At 42.3% G+C, this 20,021-nt stretch overlaps 1 long non-coding RNA gene across 1 annotated transcript in view; it reads left to right on the top strand.

The window, feature by feature from the left end:
• The first annotated feature begins 12,754 nt into the window (after positions 1–12,754).
• LOC125754493 (uncharacterized) overlaps positions 12,755–20,021 on the top strand; it is a 76,181-nt gene continuing 68,914 nt past the window's right edge. The window contains exon 1 of the long non-coding RNA XR_007408860.1: positions 12,755–13,234. This is a non-coding gene — a long non-coding RNA (uncharacterized LOC125754493). The remainder of the gene's footprint in view (positions 13,235–20,021) is intronic.

Below are 20,021 nucleotides of genomic sequence, written 5' to 3'. Positions count from 1 at the left end.
CTCCACACTTCAAATTATTTCATTAAAACAAAACACAAATTTCTGTTTCTGTGCTAATCATAAATAACTGGCACATGTTCACTTAAAACATGAAGCTGAGTCTTGGGCAAACTTCAAGTTAACAAGATGTTCTTGCTGCCTTTAATTCTGTTCTTTCAGATCACAATGTCGTGGTCCTTTTTTTTTTCCCCCTTTGCCTTCTCACTGACATAAACACTGTCCATAAGAAATTAATGCAAGGTGCTTGTAAGCAGGGATCTTGTGCGTAACTTTACAAAGGCCCTTTACTCTTGGCCTGGTTGGGGAGAACTTGATCGCATCTCTTGCTGACCCCTTCTGACCATCCTTACATGCCTCCCAGGAGCTGACCAGGGAATCCAGTGGGTTTGACTTAAGAGTGTGGTTCATTATCTTAAAAACCCTGGTCACACATATCTGGGATGATCCCTGAAGACTCTCCAGATATTTATTTAATGAGAGCAGCAAACCCAAACAGAGAGCTGTGTGGTTACAAAAAGAATTTTAAACAAAGTCCTTGAGTAGTGTTTGACCCCTCTCTTCTATAAACAGGCCCTCTCTGTCATCACGCTGGCTATTCCACAGGGGCCAGAGTTATCTGTCTTAAGACACTGAAATCATGGGGTACTGTGCTTCCTCAAGACAGAGAAAACAGTCCCAGACCTCAGGGATGGAGGCTCACTGGCAGATGTGTTGGCAAGGCTGTCTTAGGAGCCCCAATATTGTTATTTCCCCACTTTCAGTCCTGAAAGTAGGGTTCCAGGCTGAGAAGTAGAGAAGGAAAACTCCTCTTGGGCATTACAATATGTCAGGCACCGTTTGAGGCATTTTAAATGAGCCGCTCTACTTAGCTCTTGGAGGTGGGTATAAGGATTCCCCTCTTTACAGATGAGGAGAATGATGGGCAGAGAAAGAAAGGAACACATACAAGGTGAAAACATTAGGATCGGGCAGCCCTGGTGGCTCAACGGTTTGGCGCCTGCCTTCAGCCCAGGGCGTGATCCTGGGGTCCCAGGATCGAGTCCCACGTAGGGTTCCCTGCATGGAGCCTGCTTCTCCCTCTGCCTGTGTCTCTGCCTCTCTCTGTGTGTGTCTGTCATTAATAAATAAATAAATAAATAAATAAATAAATAAATAAATAAATAAGAAAACATCAGGATCATCCCTCTAGGGTGACACTATCCAATGGTAACGTAACATAATGCACGAATGGGAGCCACATATATAGTTTTAATTTTCCAGTAACCATGTTTTCTTAAAAATTAAAATAAGCAGGTGAAATTAATCTTAGTATTTTATTTAATCCAATACAGCCAAAATATCATTTAATATCATATGATAATTTTGATGAGGTTATTTCCCCCTTTGGGGTTGTATGAAGACTTCAGAATCTGGTGTGTATTTCAGGCTTACAGTTATCTCATTTCAGACCAGTCACATCTCAAGTCACACAGGGATCAGAGCCTCTATATTAGACAGTGTGTTCTGGATCTTTTGCCCTTATCCTTGGTCTGTTTTGCCCTAGCATCACCTATGGTCTGTTTTGCCCTAGCCTTCCACTGAATTGTGTATTAACGTGATGCCCTTGACTTTGAGGGAAGAACACAGCCATATGGAGTGTCAAAGCCTCTGCTGTGGGAGAATTACTGACTATAGATCATTCACTACCCCTTACAGCCTCATGCTATATCAAGGAAGTGTTTTATTGTTGTTCGTCCAAAATGGTATGTCCCTTTTTTTTTTTCCATTTTGTAGCTGATTCTGCGTTTTGTTTTGCATTGGCTACCAGGAGGCTTGGGGCCAAATTGAACACAATTTTCACTAAGGGGGGCAATACAATAACATAAATATTTTGGACTTTGTGAAGATGCATGATATGCTCACAGTAAAGTTTTCTTTTTGGTAATGGGCTAAACATACGTGTTTCCCTGCCCAGGCAAAAGTTACTATATATAATTTAATATGTGAATAGCCCTGAGGAATCTGCTGTTAAGTTATGAGATATAGCATGAATAATTTTTTAAAATTTTAACATACTTTTGAGGCTTTTAGTAGGCTTTTCTTTCTTGAAAACTTACACTGTGCTTCCAAAATTAAGTAAACCATGAAGTACTATTCTCGCTTTCCTTTTTGTGATATGAAGAAATACAGAAGAAGAAGAAAGAATAATATTTTTCTGAATGATAGCAAGAAGAAGACTTTCCTACTTCTGTAGAAATGATACATAGCTAACGATCTCTTCCTCTGACTTCTGTTAAATTTACAGGGGTTTAGTACTATTCCCTCTATTTCATGAAGCCAAGCCAGAGAGGTCCTCCCAGCTGGTGTTGCTGCATTGTTGGCTCTATCAAAGGTATTTGCAAATCACTGTAGAAGATAAGGTGATCTTTGAGGTCATCCAGTATAACCCCCTTATTTTACAGAGAAGGAAACCTTAGCCACATCACCCACAGGGATCAATAACATTTGTAACGGTGTCATTTAACAGATTTGCAAAGAGTGGGTGCATTAATGGACTCTGCAAGAGGAAAGGAAGGCCATCTCACAGACATGAGAATTCATAGGATGCATCTTCTTATCCAGACTCCAAACCTGATCATTTGAGCTCAAATGCTTTTTAAATCCTCAGTGGTGTCACCCTGCCAACTGAAGCCCAAGCTCTCACCACTTAAAGAAAGTTTGTTTCTGTCTAAAATGCCTTATATTGTTGGTTTATCCCATCTTTGATGGTTTGGGCCACCAGGTGGAATTGGAGTGCTTGTATATATATGTGTATGTACCAGGCATCCACCAGAGTGATGCAGAAAAATAAGATAAGCTCACGTTCCTTGCTTTTAGGTATGCAATGGAACCCCTCTTCTGCCTCCTTTTTATACTCCACCACCAAGTCTTTTTCTCTTTTAGTCTCCTCCATCTTACTAAAATTTGCCATACCACAGTGAGGGACACTGGCCCAAACCAGGGGGTCATCCTTGATTCCAAACTCTGCCTTGCCACCAACCAAAACTCTCATCCAGTCATTTACCTGTGTTTCCAACTCTAACTCCAGCTCACCCTCTCCACTCCTCTCCACCTGCACTGCCATCAGGCTGGATTAGATGCCATCACCTCCACGTGAGCTCCTAGACTGTCCTGGCTCTACTCTCCCTCCTCTACAATCCATTCTTCACAAAGTAGCCAGCAAGGACTCTTAGAGATCGAATCAGATTATGTTACCTCCTGCTGAAGGCCCTTCAGCAGTTTGGGTTACATGCAAACTTTCCAAGACGGACTGTAGCGTTTAGCCCCTTCCCACCTCAGCAGCCTCATCTCACTCTGCTCCTGTCTTCACTAACAAAACCCCAGCCACATGGGGCCCCTCACATCCCCTTGGCTGCATTACCTTGAATTAACCTCACTGTATTTCTGTATAAACAGTGTGATGTACCTGTTAGTTGAGTGTGCAAGTTGGCTTCCATCTGAGCTCTAGGGGGGAAGTTAGATAATATTTTAATCACCCTAATAAAGAATCTATGCTCCAGAAATGGCCTCAGCAAGTGCTTTAAATATCAATTTCTAAATCTGTGTTAGAAGACATATTAATTACCATACATAATGCTAAAAATAAATTTTCACTGATGAAATAAGTGGTGTTCAAGATATATGATGGGCTGGAAGATTGTATAACACCTCCACCTTTGCATAAATAAAATGTGAGAAGCTGGAAGGTCCAATGCCTCTGAACTTTCTGAGTGACATCCTTGGTCTAGACCTCCTTTTGGCCTTGGGTGCCGCTACTTACTAGATGGCCCTGACAACACATCCTAGTGTCAGAATATTGTTGCCTTTACTTCAGCATTCACATTTCAGACAAGGTATTGTGGGTGCCCTGAAGACCAGAGCAGGATGTGTGGCTGTCTTTCTATGTGCTCACTAATAAACATTTGAACATCTGGTGGCATTTGCTCTGAGGCTTGCTTCCATTGCAGTGTGCCACCTGGCACATGGTTGTGGAAGGGCCATGTGGCTAACCTCCTACTCTGATTGTCTAAAGAATGTGATAGAAACAGCCAGATTGGCCTTGGATGAGGCCCTGCCACCTCCAAAAAGACAAAGCTCCTTAACACCTCAGGAACTTCCATTTCTTTTGCCAGGAGTGCTCTCCTTCCATGTCTCCCTTGATGGTCATCTGATTTTGCTAGTTTAAACTTAAATTTCAATTTTTTGGAGTGGCTGTACTTGACCACTGTTTCTAAGTAGGTCCTCCTATGTCAGTCACCCACCTGATTGCTCCCTGCTCATTTCCATTCCACTGTGAATCACAGGGAATGGGCTCTGGCTAGATTTGGCCAATGGGAGGCACTAGTAGCATCCTGGAGGGTGGGGAGAAGCCAGGGTATTTTTCTCCTGCTTTATCTGAGTTGGCATCTCCCAGTAGATCGGCCCTCACTTCTAGTTCTTACTTCCACGGAGAAACAACCCTTCTATGATTGTAGCTTCCAGACAGTACCAGGTTCTGGGCTCTGCTCATATCACCTCTTTCCACTGCCCTCCAGCCCTGGGGGTGGCAGAGGACTTCCTGTGTTACTAAGCTCTGAAGGTTCTCATAGCCCTTTTTCTTTCCATCATGTGTACAACATACTTCTTGTATTTAATTTTCTCTGATTATGATACCTGGATGCCTCTGTTTCCTGAGTGGGCACTATTCTAATACGCCCTGTAATAGCAGAGTATGTCACCTTGTTTTGTTTTTTTCTCCATAGCTCCGTTCACAAGTTGTAATTATTTACTTGTTTATTTGCTTATTAACATCTCATCTGTTTCCCACATCAGACTGGTATCTCCATGAGAAGGGACTCTAGGATGTGGTCACAGCACATCTTCAAAGTCTTCAGAAACCTAGGTGCTTGATAATAATTTATTAAGAGGATAAATAAATCTAGTGCCTGCATTTTGAAATCTTGGATCTATGAGCCACTCAGGGGACCCATGGATGAGCTTCAGGAAATAAATAAACCTTTGACATTGAATGAAAATATTTGTATTAATTTGTTTGTATGTTTACCTCTCATTGGCAAGAGTACATGACTTTCACTAGAGGTTCAGCATAGTAAGACTTGAAAATTAAGACAGTGCACCTAGTAGAAGAGATACCCACATGTTACATTGTTATTAGACTTTTATAATATTGATATTAACTAAAGTACAAGAGGAGGATTGAGAGGCCCTCTTTTCAGTTGTTGAAGCCAAAAATGTAGGAGTCATCCCTGACATCTCATTTTCCCTTATTCTTCACATTCAATCCATCAGCAATTATATCAGTTGGCTCTACCTTCAAAACACACCCAGAATTCGACCTCCACCAACATCACTCTGGTCCAAGCCACCATTATCTCTTTTCTGGACAGATGAAAAATGACTCCTGTCTGCTGCTACAGCTCTTCCCCTTAAATAGTCTATTCTCAACACAGCATCTCAGTCTGACAGAAGGCAGATCATGTTAGCGTTTCCTCCAAATTCTTTAACAGCTCCCATCTCACATAGAGTTAAAGCCGAAGGCCTCCTAAAGCCCTCTATCATGCAGCTTCTTGCTCTTTCTCATTCTCTCTTTCTTTCTCATTTCCTACTTAATTCCTCCATGGTCCAAACAATCTGCCTAGTTGGTCTTTCTTTTCCTACCACAAGACCTCTGCTCTTTTCTGCTGGTATGTTCTTCTCCCATACAGCTTAATTTTTGTTCTTTCAGCTCTCCAACCACGCAACAAATAACACCCATACACCCCTATCTCTCTAGTCTGCTCATCATGCTTCACTTGTATTCATAGCATGAATACATACATTCACAGCCATCAAACACAGTAGAGATTACCACCTGACACAATATAGATCACATCTTACACAGCAGGGATCATCATCTAACATTACACAGCTCACCATCTAACACAACAGGACCACAATCTAACACAGCAGGGATCCCCATCTAACATAGTATAGATCGCCATCTAACACATGAAGGTTCCCTACCTAACATGACAGGGATCACCATCTAACACAGCAGGGATGATTATCTGGCACAGCATGGATCGTCATCTAGCAGAGCAGGGATCACTGTCTAACTTAGTATACATCACCGTCTAACACATTGAGGATCACCATTTAACACATGAGGGATCACCATCTAACACAATGAGGATCACCATCTAACACAGCAGGGATCACCATCTAACACAGCAGGGATCACTATCTTACACAGCAGAAATCAACATCTAACATAGCACAGTCACCATGTAACACAACATAGATCACCATCTAATATAGCATGGGTCACCATCTATTTATTTACTTATTTATTTATCATCTCACTTTTCCAGTAATGTATAAGCTCCACCAGGGCAAAGACTATATAATTCAAGTCCAGAAGAGTGCCTGGCACATGGTAAGTTCTCCCTACACATTTGTTGAATGATTGTGATGGTGGCAACAACATTCATAGAATCCTAAAAGATGAGTCTGATTTGAAGGGGCAAAGAAGGTTGGGTGACCGGGAAGGAGAAAGGTAAGTGACAAGCATCTGTCAAGGCTTGCCTGGGATAGAGTTCTCTCTTTCTCAGTCTGTTTTAGTTTCAGAATTTTTCATTCACCCATCACCCATTTTCCCTCCCCAGAAGTCCTGCCTCATCTGTAGAATTGGCTCCCCCTTTTAAATTTCTTAAACTTTCTTTCTTTCTTTCTTTCTTTCTTTCTTTCTTTCTTTCTTTCTTTCTTTCTTTTCTTTCCTTCTTTCTCTCTTCTTTCCTTCTTTCTCTTTCTTCCTTCTTCCTTCCTTCCTTCCTTCCTTCCTTCCTTCCTTCCTTCCTTCCTTCCTTCCTTCCTTCCTTCCTTTCTTCCTTTCTGTCTTTTTCTTTCTTTCTTCCTCTTTTCTTAGTCCATGGATATAAGTGGCAGAGGTCAACTACTGACTTAAAGGAAGTCAGGCTAGAGAGTTTTTTATGTTCTTGACTTGAACACTATTGCATTCTTGACAGGTGTGTGCCTGGCATACTGATGAATAATGTAGCAGGTGATTGGATTGGGGGGGGGCAGAAATTGTTGATGGGGCAGGGGCAGTTAAAGTTAAAGCTTGAGCAAAGTTAAAAGGACATATATGCATCTTACATATATAAGTGAGAGAGAGAGAGAGAGAGAGAGAGAGGCTGAGGCGAAACAAGACCTTCCTGAACAGTGGAGGAGTTTCAGGTCATCCAGTAACTCTCGTCCAACCTCTCCATCTGTCATCCCGAAATGCTGGTGAGATTGACTTCAAGGAACACAGTCAACTTTTGTTTTTGGAGACTGCAGGGTAAATATTACAGATCTGGAAATTGCTGGCTTACAACTTCAAAGCCTTGAATAAAGCTGCTGGACGATTTGGAAGCCACCTGGCAGGAAATTTAACTTTTGCAGTTTTGGATACTTTTTTCCTTCTCATTCCTTAATTCCTACCTGCCTTCTGCCTCCTTCCCAACTCCAAATTAGCTATTTGGATGCTGTAGATGCAGTTTAGACCTGGGTACCAGCCAAGGTCAGGAGGCTCAGTATATGAGAAGTGAATGCCAGCTGTATTTCAGACAGAATCTCCAAGGCTGGAGAGGCAGAGGAAGGCAGACCTTGGTTTCCTGATGCTGGATTTTCTGCTCTTTTCTATACGCACACGCATGCACATGCACACATGCATGCATGCATGCAATGCACTCTATCCCTTTCTACCTTTTCTACCTTTTCTACTTTTAATTTCTTGCTTTTAGAAAGAATGGTGTGGTGACTCTGTCCCTTTTCTGTCTGGATTCAGTCCTCCTCTCTCAGCCCCCTTCTCCATGGAGGCACTAGCTCTATCCTCGAAAGGGTAAAAATAGAGAACAGTCAGTAGGGAATCAAAGAAACAAAAATAATAAATGGACCAGAGGGTTCTCCAAAGTTTAACAAGGGCTTTTGAAACCTAACTTCACACTCCAGAAGGGAATAATAAGCATTATAAACTGTGATAACTCAATTCAAACAAAGATGTGATTATAATTATCAGGAATCATAGAAACATGGCCCCAATTCATGAGTTTGCTAATTATTGACACTGCTGTCAATGTTGAAACTAAGTTCAGGACTTTCCTCTGGATTATTATATATAACAATAAGCTGTATCTATCTACGTACCCATCTATAGCGCTATAAATAAATATAGATATGATCTATTTCTATGATGGCTCAATGTTCGCACTCTGTGGTCAGCGTACACTCTACAAGCATGTGCTTGGTGTGACCCATAGTCAATCTGTCTCTGCCTTCTAAATACTTAAGATCAACCCTGTTTGTTCTTTATGGTGTTGACCCTTGTACTATAGAATTTTGAAAATCTGTCTGATATGAAAACTAAAATAAAAGCAAAGACTAGGTTTAAGATATGCCTCCTCATTAACTTAATGCAGCCCCTCCTTATGTATCATTGTAAACATCATATTTGATTTGCTTTTAGAAAGGTCATATCTTGGTTCCTTCACAACCCCCCAAAATCTGTATTTAAGCAGTGGGTTTATAAATGTGACACATTCACTCAGCAAACTTTTTTTTTTTTTTTTTTAAGTATCTGCTATGTACCAGGAATGGTGACAGACTCTAAGGGTACAGAGTAAATGAAATACTGTTTGCCTCAAGGAGTTCACAGTGCCACAAAGATTCATGCAACAATAGTTCAAGGTGACAGGTGTTGTGATACAAGTAGTTGACACAGGATAGGGTAGGAACCACCAGAAAGTATACCTGACCTCCAAGATGCTCTCCAGGGAAGGGATTCTGGGGGAGGTGATGGAGTTTTGAAAGACTAGCAGGAGTTAAGGTGAAGGGGAGGGTGTGGGAGGTTAGAGAGTGTGTTCAGAGAGTGGGTGTGCAAAGGTGCGATCTCCTCAGCAGGTTGTGTGCCACTGAGACTTTGTACCTGGCATCTCCAGAGCAAGGGTGTGGAGAGATTCAAGGCAAGCAGGCTGACAAGATACTGAGTGAGAAATAAGATCTTAATGGTTTAAAAGAAAAAGAAAAAGAAAAAAAAAAAAAAAAGAAAAACCCTAGGTACATTGTGATCTAGAGGCCAAATTTACAGTTGAGAAAAATCCTTTCTTCCTTAACTCTACCCCATCATTGTTTCAAGAACTGGGTCCTTGTTTTACCAGTTTTACCAGCAATGAATATAGCTCCTGAGGAAATGACTTTTTATTTTATTTTATTTTATTTTATTTTATTTTATTTATTTTATTTTATTTTATTTTATATTTTTTAATGTTACAGTATTTCTTTCTTTTTTTAAAGATTTTATTTATTTATTCTTGAGAAACACAGAGAGGAGAGAGAGAGAGGCAGACACACAGGCATGGGGAGAAGCAGGCTCCATGCAGGGAGCCTGATGTGGGACTCGATCCCGGATCTCCAGGATCACACCCTGGGCTGAAGGCGGCGCTAAACTGCTGAGCCACCTGGGCTGCTCAATAAATGACTTTTAAAATTAGATTCTACAAAATGATGAGCACCAATTACAAGCAGAACCCAGATCAAATAGAACAGTTGAGTATATCCTAATTTTCAGAGATATAGCAAATGTCACTACCAGATGTCTATTATTTGATTAAGGCTGGTAAACTTTTAAGGATTAGCAGGTTTTTAAAACCCTTGGCAATGTAATGCTAAGAGGTGGTGGCCTTTAGGGACTCTAAGACAAGTCCTAGAGTGGAAGGTCATCTTGGTTTCTGACCCTTGCTGGCAATATTAGATGACAGAAAAGGAAGAAACCTTCCCAGCATGACCTCCGTGAGAGACTATGTGTCCAGGTTGGGGATGGAGAATGTAGTTTGGATCCAGACTGGAAGCTTGGCTTGGGGCTAAGGGTGGAATCTTGGCTCCTCTACCTACTTATCAAGACTCCTTCTCTGTGTCTCTGTCTCCCATCTGTAAAATAAGGATACTTACCACAGCCTACCCTTTGGGGCTATGTGAGAATTAAATATAAGTGAGAGTGTGTCCAACATTTGTACCCATGCCTTTTGGGTGAGAAGTATAAAGGAAGGAATATGGTCCAGGAGCCAGGGGACCACATGACCTACTGGTGGTCCACTCGGCCCTCAACTGTGGCTCCCTAAGCAGAGCCAGGGTCTTGTCCATGGTGTGTGAATTGTTGGTTGTTAGTCTGCTGAGCCCTCTGCCCTGCTGCGGGGAGACACACAAAGCACAACTTTGCCCCTGGGAAAACTGCATCCTTGCCATGCCTGGGAGAGTGCTCTGTGCCACTCTGTTCCCCGTTGGCTTTGGATTTTCTCCTTCAGTCCAAATGCATTTGCATTGTTCTCTAAGTCTGACTGAGGCTTGAGAGGATTCCATGTAATCCCTGGGCTGGTTTCCTTTGGTTACACACACACACACACACACACACACACACGCATGCTCACACTTCATTCTCACCAGGGTCCCAGGAGGTGAAAAGCCCACTTTAAAATGTGCCAGGTTTAGGCTCCGAGGCGCCCTGAGACTTCCCCATGAGCACAATGGGCTGATTGTGCAGGCTTGTCTCAGTCCTGTGGCAGGTCGGCAGGCCAGCTCCAAGCTCATCTTAAACAACTGCCTCCGACCTTAAACCCAAACACCACGGCTGCGCCCCTGGATCCAGGTCTGTTTTCCTAGAATATCTGGTTACAGCATTTTAAAAATGAGCAACCTCATTATCAATAGTGTTTCTGAGAACCCGGCATTCTTTTAGAAAATGTTAGCTCTCCAGGGCTGGCAAGAGCTGCAAAGTAGACACATTCTCTTGCCTGCCACCCCTCCCTCAGGTGACACCCAGCCAAACCCAACAGCCTGGCTTAGCAAAAATGAACACCAGGACTCCATTTCCACCGAGGAGCTGAGGTCCTGGGTGGCAGAGGGAGGGAGTAGGGTCTCCTTCCCCAGAAGTCTTAAAGAAGAAGAGAGACTTTTTACTTGTGCTGAGTCAGCATCACATTACCCTGTGAACACTGGGTTAGAACCTGGGTTTTGTTCCCCATCTATAGCATGTAGCGTTGTGTAATCTCCAACAAAGTATTGCAATTTACCGAGCCTCTGTTCTTCACCTGGGAAATAATACTTATTGTGAGGACCAAGCGACATAATGTACGGAAAAATGCCTTCCAAATTAGAAAGGCTTCAATGTGTAAAATTACCCCATTCCTCCTAATATGATCTTTCCTTGTTTCATACATATATGTGTATGTATGTGAACACATGGGACTTTCTTATTCCCTTCAACCACGTTAGAATTTTGAAGGACAGAAATTAATTTGAAATAAATTTAATATTAAAATACTGCTCTTGACATGATCCAGGGCAGGGAGCAGACAAAAAATAAATGTATGAAGGAATGATTAAATTATGTTGTTCATCATCTATTTAAGAAGGTAGGGAGCTATGCACTGAGTTCTTTTTAAATTCCAAATTTATCTCTTTCTATCATGGCTTTCTATCGTGTGTGTGTGTGTGTGTGTGTGTGTGTGTGTGTGTTTCTTTAGTTTCAAAAAATAACTATCTCCTTCTAGTAGACCAACACCCAAGGGTTTCTTATGTTTGAGGGAACATAGAGCATGGAATCTTTACTGAGAGATACCATTCAAAAGTCTTGCCCTTGGGGCGCCTGGGTGGCTCAGCAGTCGAGCATCTGCCTTTGGCTCAGGGCATGATCCCGGGGTCCAGGATCGAGTCCCGCATCAGACTCCCTGCAGGGAGCCTACTTCTCCCTCTACCCAAGTCTCTGCCTCTCTCTCTCTCTCTCTCTCTCTCTGTCTCTCATGAATAAACAGATAAAATCTTTAAAAAAAAAGTCTCTCCCTTTGCTAACTGTGACTTTAGGCATGTTACCTAACCTCTCTGAGCCTCAGATAGGACATCGGTAAAATTGGGTCAATGTCTATCTACCTCACCAAGTCGTGGTGACGATGGAATGAGATAGTATATGCAAAGCATCTTTCATGTTGCCTATTCAATCCAAGTCTGACATTTTACCAATGTGGTGAATAGGGGAGGAGGAGGCGGGGCGTGGCAGACATATGATAGGGATAACACATGAAGTAGGAGCCCAAGGCAGAGAGGAAATGCCCTTTGAAGATCTTTCTAAGAATAGAGCCCGGCCCTATACTGCCATAGCCCTCGGAGTACAAAGAGGATGAAATCAGCATTTTGAGACTGAGTGTACACTCCCATTCTGATGAGAAACTTATGGTCACTCAAGACTGACCTCCCAGGAGACCCATTTGAGAGATATCAATGGGCCCATCCAAGGAAACAGTTGAGGTTCTGACTTAGGCATGTGAAGAACTGAGATGAGAAATGGGGACTACATCATGAACATCTTCTCTTTCTCCATTCTCTCCTGAGGTCATACCACCGCGTCTCAAAGCTTTAGACATCACCTATGTGCTGATGACTGCCTCTCTGTACTTCCACTTTGGACATGTCTCCCAAACTTGAGGCTTACAAATTTAGTTGTCTACTTTATATCTACTTATAGATAAAAATACAGATATCAACTTAAAAAGTGCAAAACTCAGTTCCTGGTCTTCCTCTCTTTCTGTATAATTATCTCCTAATATCCCTTAGATCTCATGATTGGGTCCATGTTGTGTAATTTTTTAAAAAGCATTAATTGAACCATGTATCTATATGGTTTGAGGGACTGTGTTCAGCACTGGGGAAATAGAATAAAATAAAGGATGGTTCCTGCCCTCAAAATGTTCCCTAAGTAGTAAGGTTACATGGCACATTGTCCTGAAAGTATTTTATTATAAGTCTCCACATTGCAACATATGCTGTAGAGAGAAAGGACAGAGAGATGTCCCCACAGAGTGATACTGAAGGGGTGACATTTTGAGTTCCTTCTTGAAGAATGACAAAGAGGCTACTGTTTGTGGGTACTGTGGTGTTCCTGTTCTCAATTAGTTACTCTTGACCTATTTGAGAGGATTGCACATACCCACACCATAGATCAGCTTTGGCTGTGGGACTTGAATTTGGCAAATGGAATGTGAGCAGAATTGTTGCAGGCTGTGTCTGAGCAGAAACCTTCAAAGGAATCACCCGGTTGTGTTGCTCCTTTCCTTCTTTTGCAAGCACACTCTTTCCCAGGGAGCAGCGTCTCCTTCAGCCTGGGTCTCAGAATGAAGAAGATCCATAAAGAGCTGCAGCCAGTGTAAAGGTCAGTGAGAAATAAAACTTTGTTGTTGTAAGCCACCAAGATTTTTGAATAGCTTATTGCTACAGCATAAATGAGTAAAGCTGACTAATAAAAATATTGGTACCAGAATTGACGTGCAACAGAAAATCCACAATGTGTGCCATTGGCTTTCAGATTAAGCACTCCTGCAGCAAGGAAACTTCTTTTTCTTAAATTTTTATTTAGATATATTTTAATTAACATATACTGTATTGTCAGTTTTAAAAGTAGAGTTTAGTGATTCATCAGTTGCCTACAAGACCCAATGCTCATTACGTTAAGTTCCCTCCTTAATGCCCGTCACTCGGTTACCCCATCCCTCCCCACCTCCACTCTGGCAACTCTCAGTTTGTTCCCTACTGTTAAGAGTCTCTTATGGTTTGCCCCCCTCCCAGTTTTCATCTTATTTTATTTTTCCTTCCCTTCCCCTATGTTCATCTGTTTTTGTTTCTTAAAATTCTTGATGTCTCCCATTATTCAGAGGAGAAACATTTGGTAGACCTGTTGCTTCTAGTATCTTGGAAGGCAGATTATGTACCTGTATAAGAGCTAAATCTATGTAAAAATCTAGTGAAAAACCACCCCAAGGCTCAGGGTACACAGAAGTAAGCAGTTTTTTTTTTTTTTTTAATTCATGTACCTACAAGTTGTCTAGAGTTCAGATGATCTAAAACTGGATCTGGCTGGGCTTGCTGCCAGCAGTATATTGAGCATATCTACCTTATGTGTTTCTGCAAGTCCTTGGATCAGTGGCTAACTGAGGCATTTGCTTCTTGGGATGGAAGGTAGAAGTAGGGATCTACACTCCTCCCATGGAGTGGGTCAGAGAGGCAGTGGATATTTGCTAAACCATGACCTGGTTTCCTATAGTATCTAATGAACTTGGGACTTTAAGTGAGTAAATGGGAAAGAACACAGAGATTGTAGTCATGTGTACTATTTTATTTGTCATCCAACAGTAAGTAGATGCTTGCCTTGGGCAAGCCACAATTTCTCTAAGTCTCATTTAAAAACCATGAAAAGCAAACCAGTAGTTTTTGCAAGGTATGGAAATCCTAGCTAGCTCAAATAAAGGTAGTGATTGGGTAATGGTGTTTCTCATCAGAAACATTTTGTGGAGTCCAAAGGAAGCTTAACTCTAACTGGGACTTAGGACAGAGGAATCAGCAGCCCAGGGGATCTTCAGTGACCTGCGGATCTTCATTGATTGTTCTGCAATTAATTTGACTTAGATGAATCGCATGTATCTGTTTCTGTTCTAGTGAACTTTAGTTATGTGTGCATTTGTGTATAGACACACATGTATTGCAATCTTATATACACACAACACTCCCAAATCTTTCTGTGATATAGGAATAGAATTCATTTTGCTCCTTGGAAGGATGGGGATATAAAAAGAGAGCTGTTCGACATGCAGGTTTTCAGTAGAGTTAACTAAAAATATGGTGTTTGGTGCAAGAATAGTTTTTCCTAAAAATAAGTCAGGTGGTGGCATTTCAAGTTTGGGTTGGTGTGAGGCAAAGCAGAAATTGTATTCAGCTGGAGGTTAAGGGACCATGAATACATACATTCTGAGAAAATAAGAGATGTTATGCATGAAGCTTTGGGTTTAGAGGGAGTTTGAATTAAGTTTGCCTAAGTCTGATTAGCTCTATTCCAGATCCAGGTGACCAAGGTCCTTATTCTGGGCCCTCCACTTCAGAGGATCCCTTCCTGGCTCTCCTGCAACTGGAACATTCCCTTTGGAGTAAGGAGTTTTCAGAGTCAGTGATATGCACATCTGGGACACATGCCCTTCACAGGACTCTGGAATCTCCAGCCCAAATGGTTTCAAGCTGGTTTCCTAGGTCTGCACAGGTCTCTTGCCTAGGACCCTCTGAAGAGAGCATCACCCCACCAGTTATATACTTCTAGGCCAGAGGAGTGGCTAAGGAGATTTGGTAACAGACATGTGGATATAAGCTGAGTGTTGGAGCCTAAGATGACTACATTCATACATGTGAGGCCCTTCTGGTATTGATGGGATGGGAAGAGTAATGGTGTGGACAGACGCCTCCATTAGTACTCTGACTCCAGACCCTGCAAATCTGAGAGGAAGGGTTGTATCTGAAGGACAGGGAGCCCCAGCTGACATCCCACAGAATATAATTTGAGGAGCATTGCAAAGCCCTGCCTATAATACAGGGAATGCTTTAGGCAAGCATGCCCTGAGAATTAACCACGAACCTCCTTCTTAACTAGTATAGTAATGAGGCAGTAAGAAAAATCCAGCTACAATTTTAATTTTCGAAAGCTCATTATACATTATGATCTTGTAAGAAAAATATCCCATATGCGGCCATCTGTAGAGTGAAATAGGCAAGACTGGGTACTCACACAAGGCAGTAATTTCTCTATTTGGAATGTTAGCAATGTTCTCTCCTTGGAAAGTTTATAGAGCTTATATCCTGCCTGTATGCCTTTAATAAAGAAATGTTAAATATTTTAAAATAAACTTTCTTTAATAGGCTAGAAATACAAATCCTCCAGGTCTTTTGCTTCTTTAAACATCCTGAGAGCTATAAAACCCCCTGGGTTGGACCTAGTGCCACGTCAGAGTGTGCCCACTTCACTTAGTTTTTGGGGTCCTCTCTGGTTTATGGGACTGCAGCTGGGGCAGGGAGAAGATTCTGGACATCGCCGTTCATTTATTTGTGTCCGTCATCTATCTATACTCTTCCTTCTGCTTGACAGAGTGAACTAAATGCTTTCCAGCTTCGGTCCTTACTTTTCTTTGCCCAAAGAGACTTAAACTCCTCATTATGTGTTCCCCATCCACACAGGACTCTTTCTGTACAAAGCAGTGTCTAACCTCTTATCCCCACTATCCCTCATCCTTCTCCAGGATTCCTCTCCTGACTGTAGCGAGGAAAGGGTACTGTGCTTGGAACCAGATGGCCAAGATTGCAAATCTAAGGCTCTTCATGGACTAACTGGGTAATGTTGGGAAAGTCAGTTGAAATACTTCTATTATAAAGAAGCCAGGCATTCATCAATTCCTTCAAAAAATACTTACCCAGGACTACTACATGTTAGCTGGGGAGGCACCAGGAAAGCAAAGATGAAACTCCCAGGTAAACAGGGAGTGAGCAATTTACCTTATTTCGTTATTTACGTTATTTCTTAAAGAGATGAGTAACACCTCCCTTGTCTTTCTCCCAGGCGAGTGGTGAGGGTCAAATGTGGGACTACTCTAACTGGTCTACTGATACAAGTGGTCAAATAGGAGAATGCAAAAAAACAAAACCAAAAACCAAAAAAACCTAATTTCAGAGTTCTGCACATAGTTGACGTGCAGTAGCTGCCCGAGCCAAGTAAATCTACCTTTCCAGTATTTGTAACTATTGTTTATTTTTTGTCATCTCATCCACAACTTCCTTTAAAAATATGCGCAGGAGAGCAAGAAGGTTGAAATGAATTACAATAAAGTTTGTTTTGATGATTTGAAAATGGGATCCCCCTGGGATATTTCAAAACCAGGCTCAGGACCTCAGTCTTGGAATAAGTGGATGGTCTTTCATATTTAGAGAGGAGGAAAACAGTGGGGAATCTCCAGTCTAACAACAGAGATCATTGTACATGGATGGGGCAATGGGGTCAAGACTTAGAATCAGAATAATCTGAATACAAATCATGATATAGAAAAAGGAAATTTTCCATCTCTACTAACTCTATGAGCCATTGGTTAGAGTTACAGATATGCTCTTCCCTCAGCAGAGATGTATTAAGACCATATGTGAAGATAAATATTCTGGTTGGAGCAAGATAGGAAAACAAAAAGCGAAGAGCACATCAGTGGGGCACCTCATGGACTGCTGTGTTTCCACCCACACTAAAGAATACTCAGAACCACAGGGGGTTTAGATCCTGTTCGCCCTTTCATTTGCTCATTTATTCAACAAATATTTATTGAGTGCCTGCTGTGGGCTGGGAATTCAGAAGGAAGCAAAATCTGGCGTGGTCCCTGTTTTCATGTGTGTTAGTAAAGGACACTGACATTAGTCAAATAATCACACAAACCATCTTTAGTTGTGGTGGTGATGGTTGCTGGGAAGGTGAAGCACAGGACACAGGAGGCGACCACGCAGAAGAGATTGGTCCTCTCTGTAAGAGAAGACGCAGTAGGGTCTGCTGAGGATACAAGGCTTGACCTCTCCTCTCATTGTCACATCTTTCTCACTGTGCCTCCTGCCCTTACCTGCCATCTTTTAGGGATCCTTGTGACTACATTGGGCCCACTTGGATAACCCAGGATAACCTCCCCATTTCAAGGTCTTTAACTGAATCACATTGACGAAGTCCTCTTTGATACAATAGGTGGCATATTCACAGGTTTGGGGGATTAGGATGTGCATGGACTAGCTTTGGGGAGTCATTATTCCGCCCACAACACCACAGCATCCGTATTTAAACGTGAGAAGGCGTGGAACAGTAAGTGAAATATGGAAAGCCATTTTCGGTTTTAAGTAACTGGAGATCATAGCCTAACGGCATCAGGCTCAGTTGAAGAAAAGTACTGCAGGAGCAGTGCTAAGTAAATGAGATGCAGAACCCAGAACTTAATGCCTGAATGAAATGTTTATGGTGTATAAGGCTGGTTCACTCTAAAGGCAAATAAAATTCTTGATAATCCAAGGGATTTGCGAATTGATTTGAAAGTACATGCATTCTGGCCCTTTGCCTTGCCTTGTATATAGCCGGGCTGCCTGCGACAATCCTGGGGTGTTATTCCTCTAAATGCATCACCTTGCCCTTGGAAGGAGTCTGGTTTCCTGCTTCTTTGAAGATTCCAAGTGTGTGCTGTTTATTAGCACCACGATCCACTCCTCACACATACCTCTTTTCAGAAGAATCTATGGTTTAATCATGTTATATGTTTCCCTAGTAGAATTTTTCCAGTTCTAGCTTTCCCAGTTTGCTTTTATGGTAGTATTTTTTTCTTCCCTCCTCACCTTTCTCAGACATAAAAAATGACTGGCTCCCTTGAGCCCCCCCCCCCCCCTGCCCGGTGAAAAACTCAAGGGCCTTTAGGAGTAGAAATCAAGGGAGCACCGAGAAGAGATTCTACGCTGCACCTACTGTGCCTGGTAGGCTCAGTGGCAGCTGCGGTTGGCAGTGTTTTGCTAATGTTGACTCAAGCCTTCTCTTTGCCTTCCATTTTCAGGGTATAGGGGAGAGACCCCTCACATTCTCCTGACCTGTAAGAGGCAGATAATGACATCCTATCTCAGGGGAGATGATGTGTGATAATGTATGCGAAGTGCTTATAACAGGCCTGGGATCTAATAAGCTTTTTTTTTTTTTTTTTTTTTTTTTTTTTTTTTTATGATAGTCACAGAGAGAGACAGAGAGAGAGGCGGAGACATAGGCAGAGGGAGAAGCAGGCTCCATACACCGGGAGCCCGACGTGGGATTCGATCCCGGGCCTACCAGGATCGCGCCCTGGGCCAAAGGCAGGCGCTAAACCGCTGCGCCACCCAGGGATCCCTAATAAGCTTTTTTTTTAAGATTGTATTTATTATTTATTCATGATAGACATAGGAGAGAGAGAGGCAGAGACACAGGCAGAGGGAGAAGCAGGCTCCATGCCGGGAGCCTGACACGGGACTCGATCCCGGGACTCCAGGATCACGCCCTGGGCCAAAGGCAGGCACTGAACCACTGAGCCACCCAGGGATCCCCTAATAAGCTTTTAATCCAAGGGGCAGGATGATGATGATCATCATCGTGATTCCTCAATTACTTTAACCCTTTTCTTTTGGTTGGGTTCTCTAGCTTCAAAGAGGTGGGGATGCTTAAAAAAAAAACAAAAAACCTTTTAGTCCTTTTTCATATCTTGCTATACTGATAAATAAAATTCTAGTAACTAACCCTACCCCTTGCTTATTTGGCCTACACTTTTCTCAAATTTAGCTTCAATTCTTTGTTATTTATGCCTTGGTTGGTTTTCATCAGTTATCATCTCTAAGTGACTGCCGTGTGATGTTGCTTGTCAATTATGATCCTCTGGGGAGTAACTCTAGAGAGAGAGAGAGAATTCTATCGTTTCTAGTTCTTTAGGTTGCATTCCTCCCAAAGCACTTTTTAAAAAAATGTGAACTGTGAAACATGCTGAGCTGTTCTGGCTTAAATCATTGGGTTACACATTTCCCTTCTCCTTGTAAGTTGGACAGTTCAAAGTGGGTTGTGAAGATGACCTGCTAAATGTTTGTTGCCCCCCTCAAATAACCAAGTTGATTAGAGACAGACCAGTGTCTCAGATTTTCCTGAAGACCCCTTCATGACCCTTCTGCTCTTTCATGTCTTGCCCCCAAGGAGCCCTTTCCCATCTCCCTCAGAGGGTCTAAATGCTTATTTACAAGACTCACAGAGGGAAGGAAGAAAAAGAACACCAAAATGATGGTTCATTGCTCAGTGCAGCCCCTGACAACAGATCCCCCCAGCTTCCCCTCTTTGCAGCCTATAAACTGCTCTGTAAAAATTAAAAAGCGTGAATTTACAGGGCCCAAGAGGAGCTAAGAGGTAAAGACCCATCTCCAACCAATGGGTCAGGCATGCTGATGAAGCAGGAATATGAGGCCTTGCCAATTTCTGGCCAATAAAATATCTTCCCTGCCTTCCCAGATCCTTGACCTTCTCTTTCCCACGCAAAACTAAGTAGAGACACAAATGAAGGGGAAAGGTCAACAAAAAAACCAGCAAAACAAAGCAAAATACCCAGCATTCCCTG

The sequence above is a fragment of the Canis lupus genome, chromosome 37 (assembly GCF_003254725.2).
Source record: "Canis lupus dingo isolate Sandy chromosome 37, ASM325472v2, whole genome shotgun sequence".
Taxonomy (NCBI): Eukaryota; Metazoa; Chordata; class Mammalia; order Carnivora; family Canidae; genus Canis; species Canis lupus.
The sequence above is the reverse complement of the archived record's forward strand: the minus strand, read 5'-3'. Positions and strand labels throughout refer to the sequence as shown.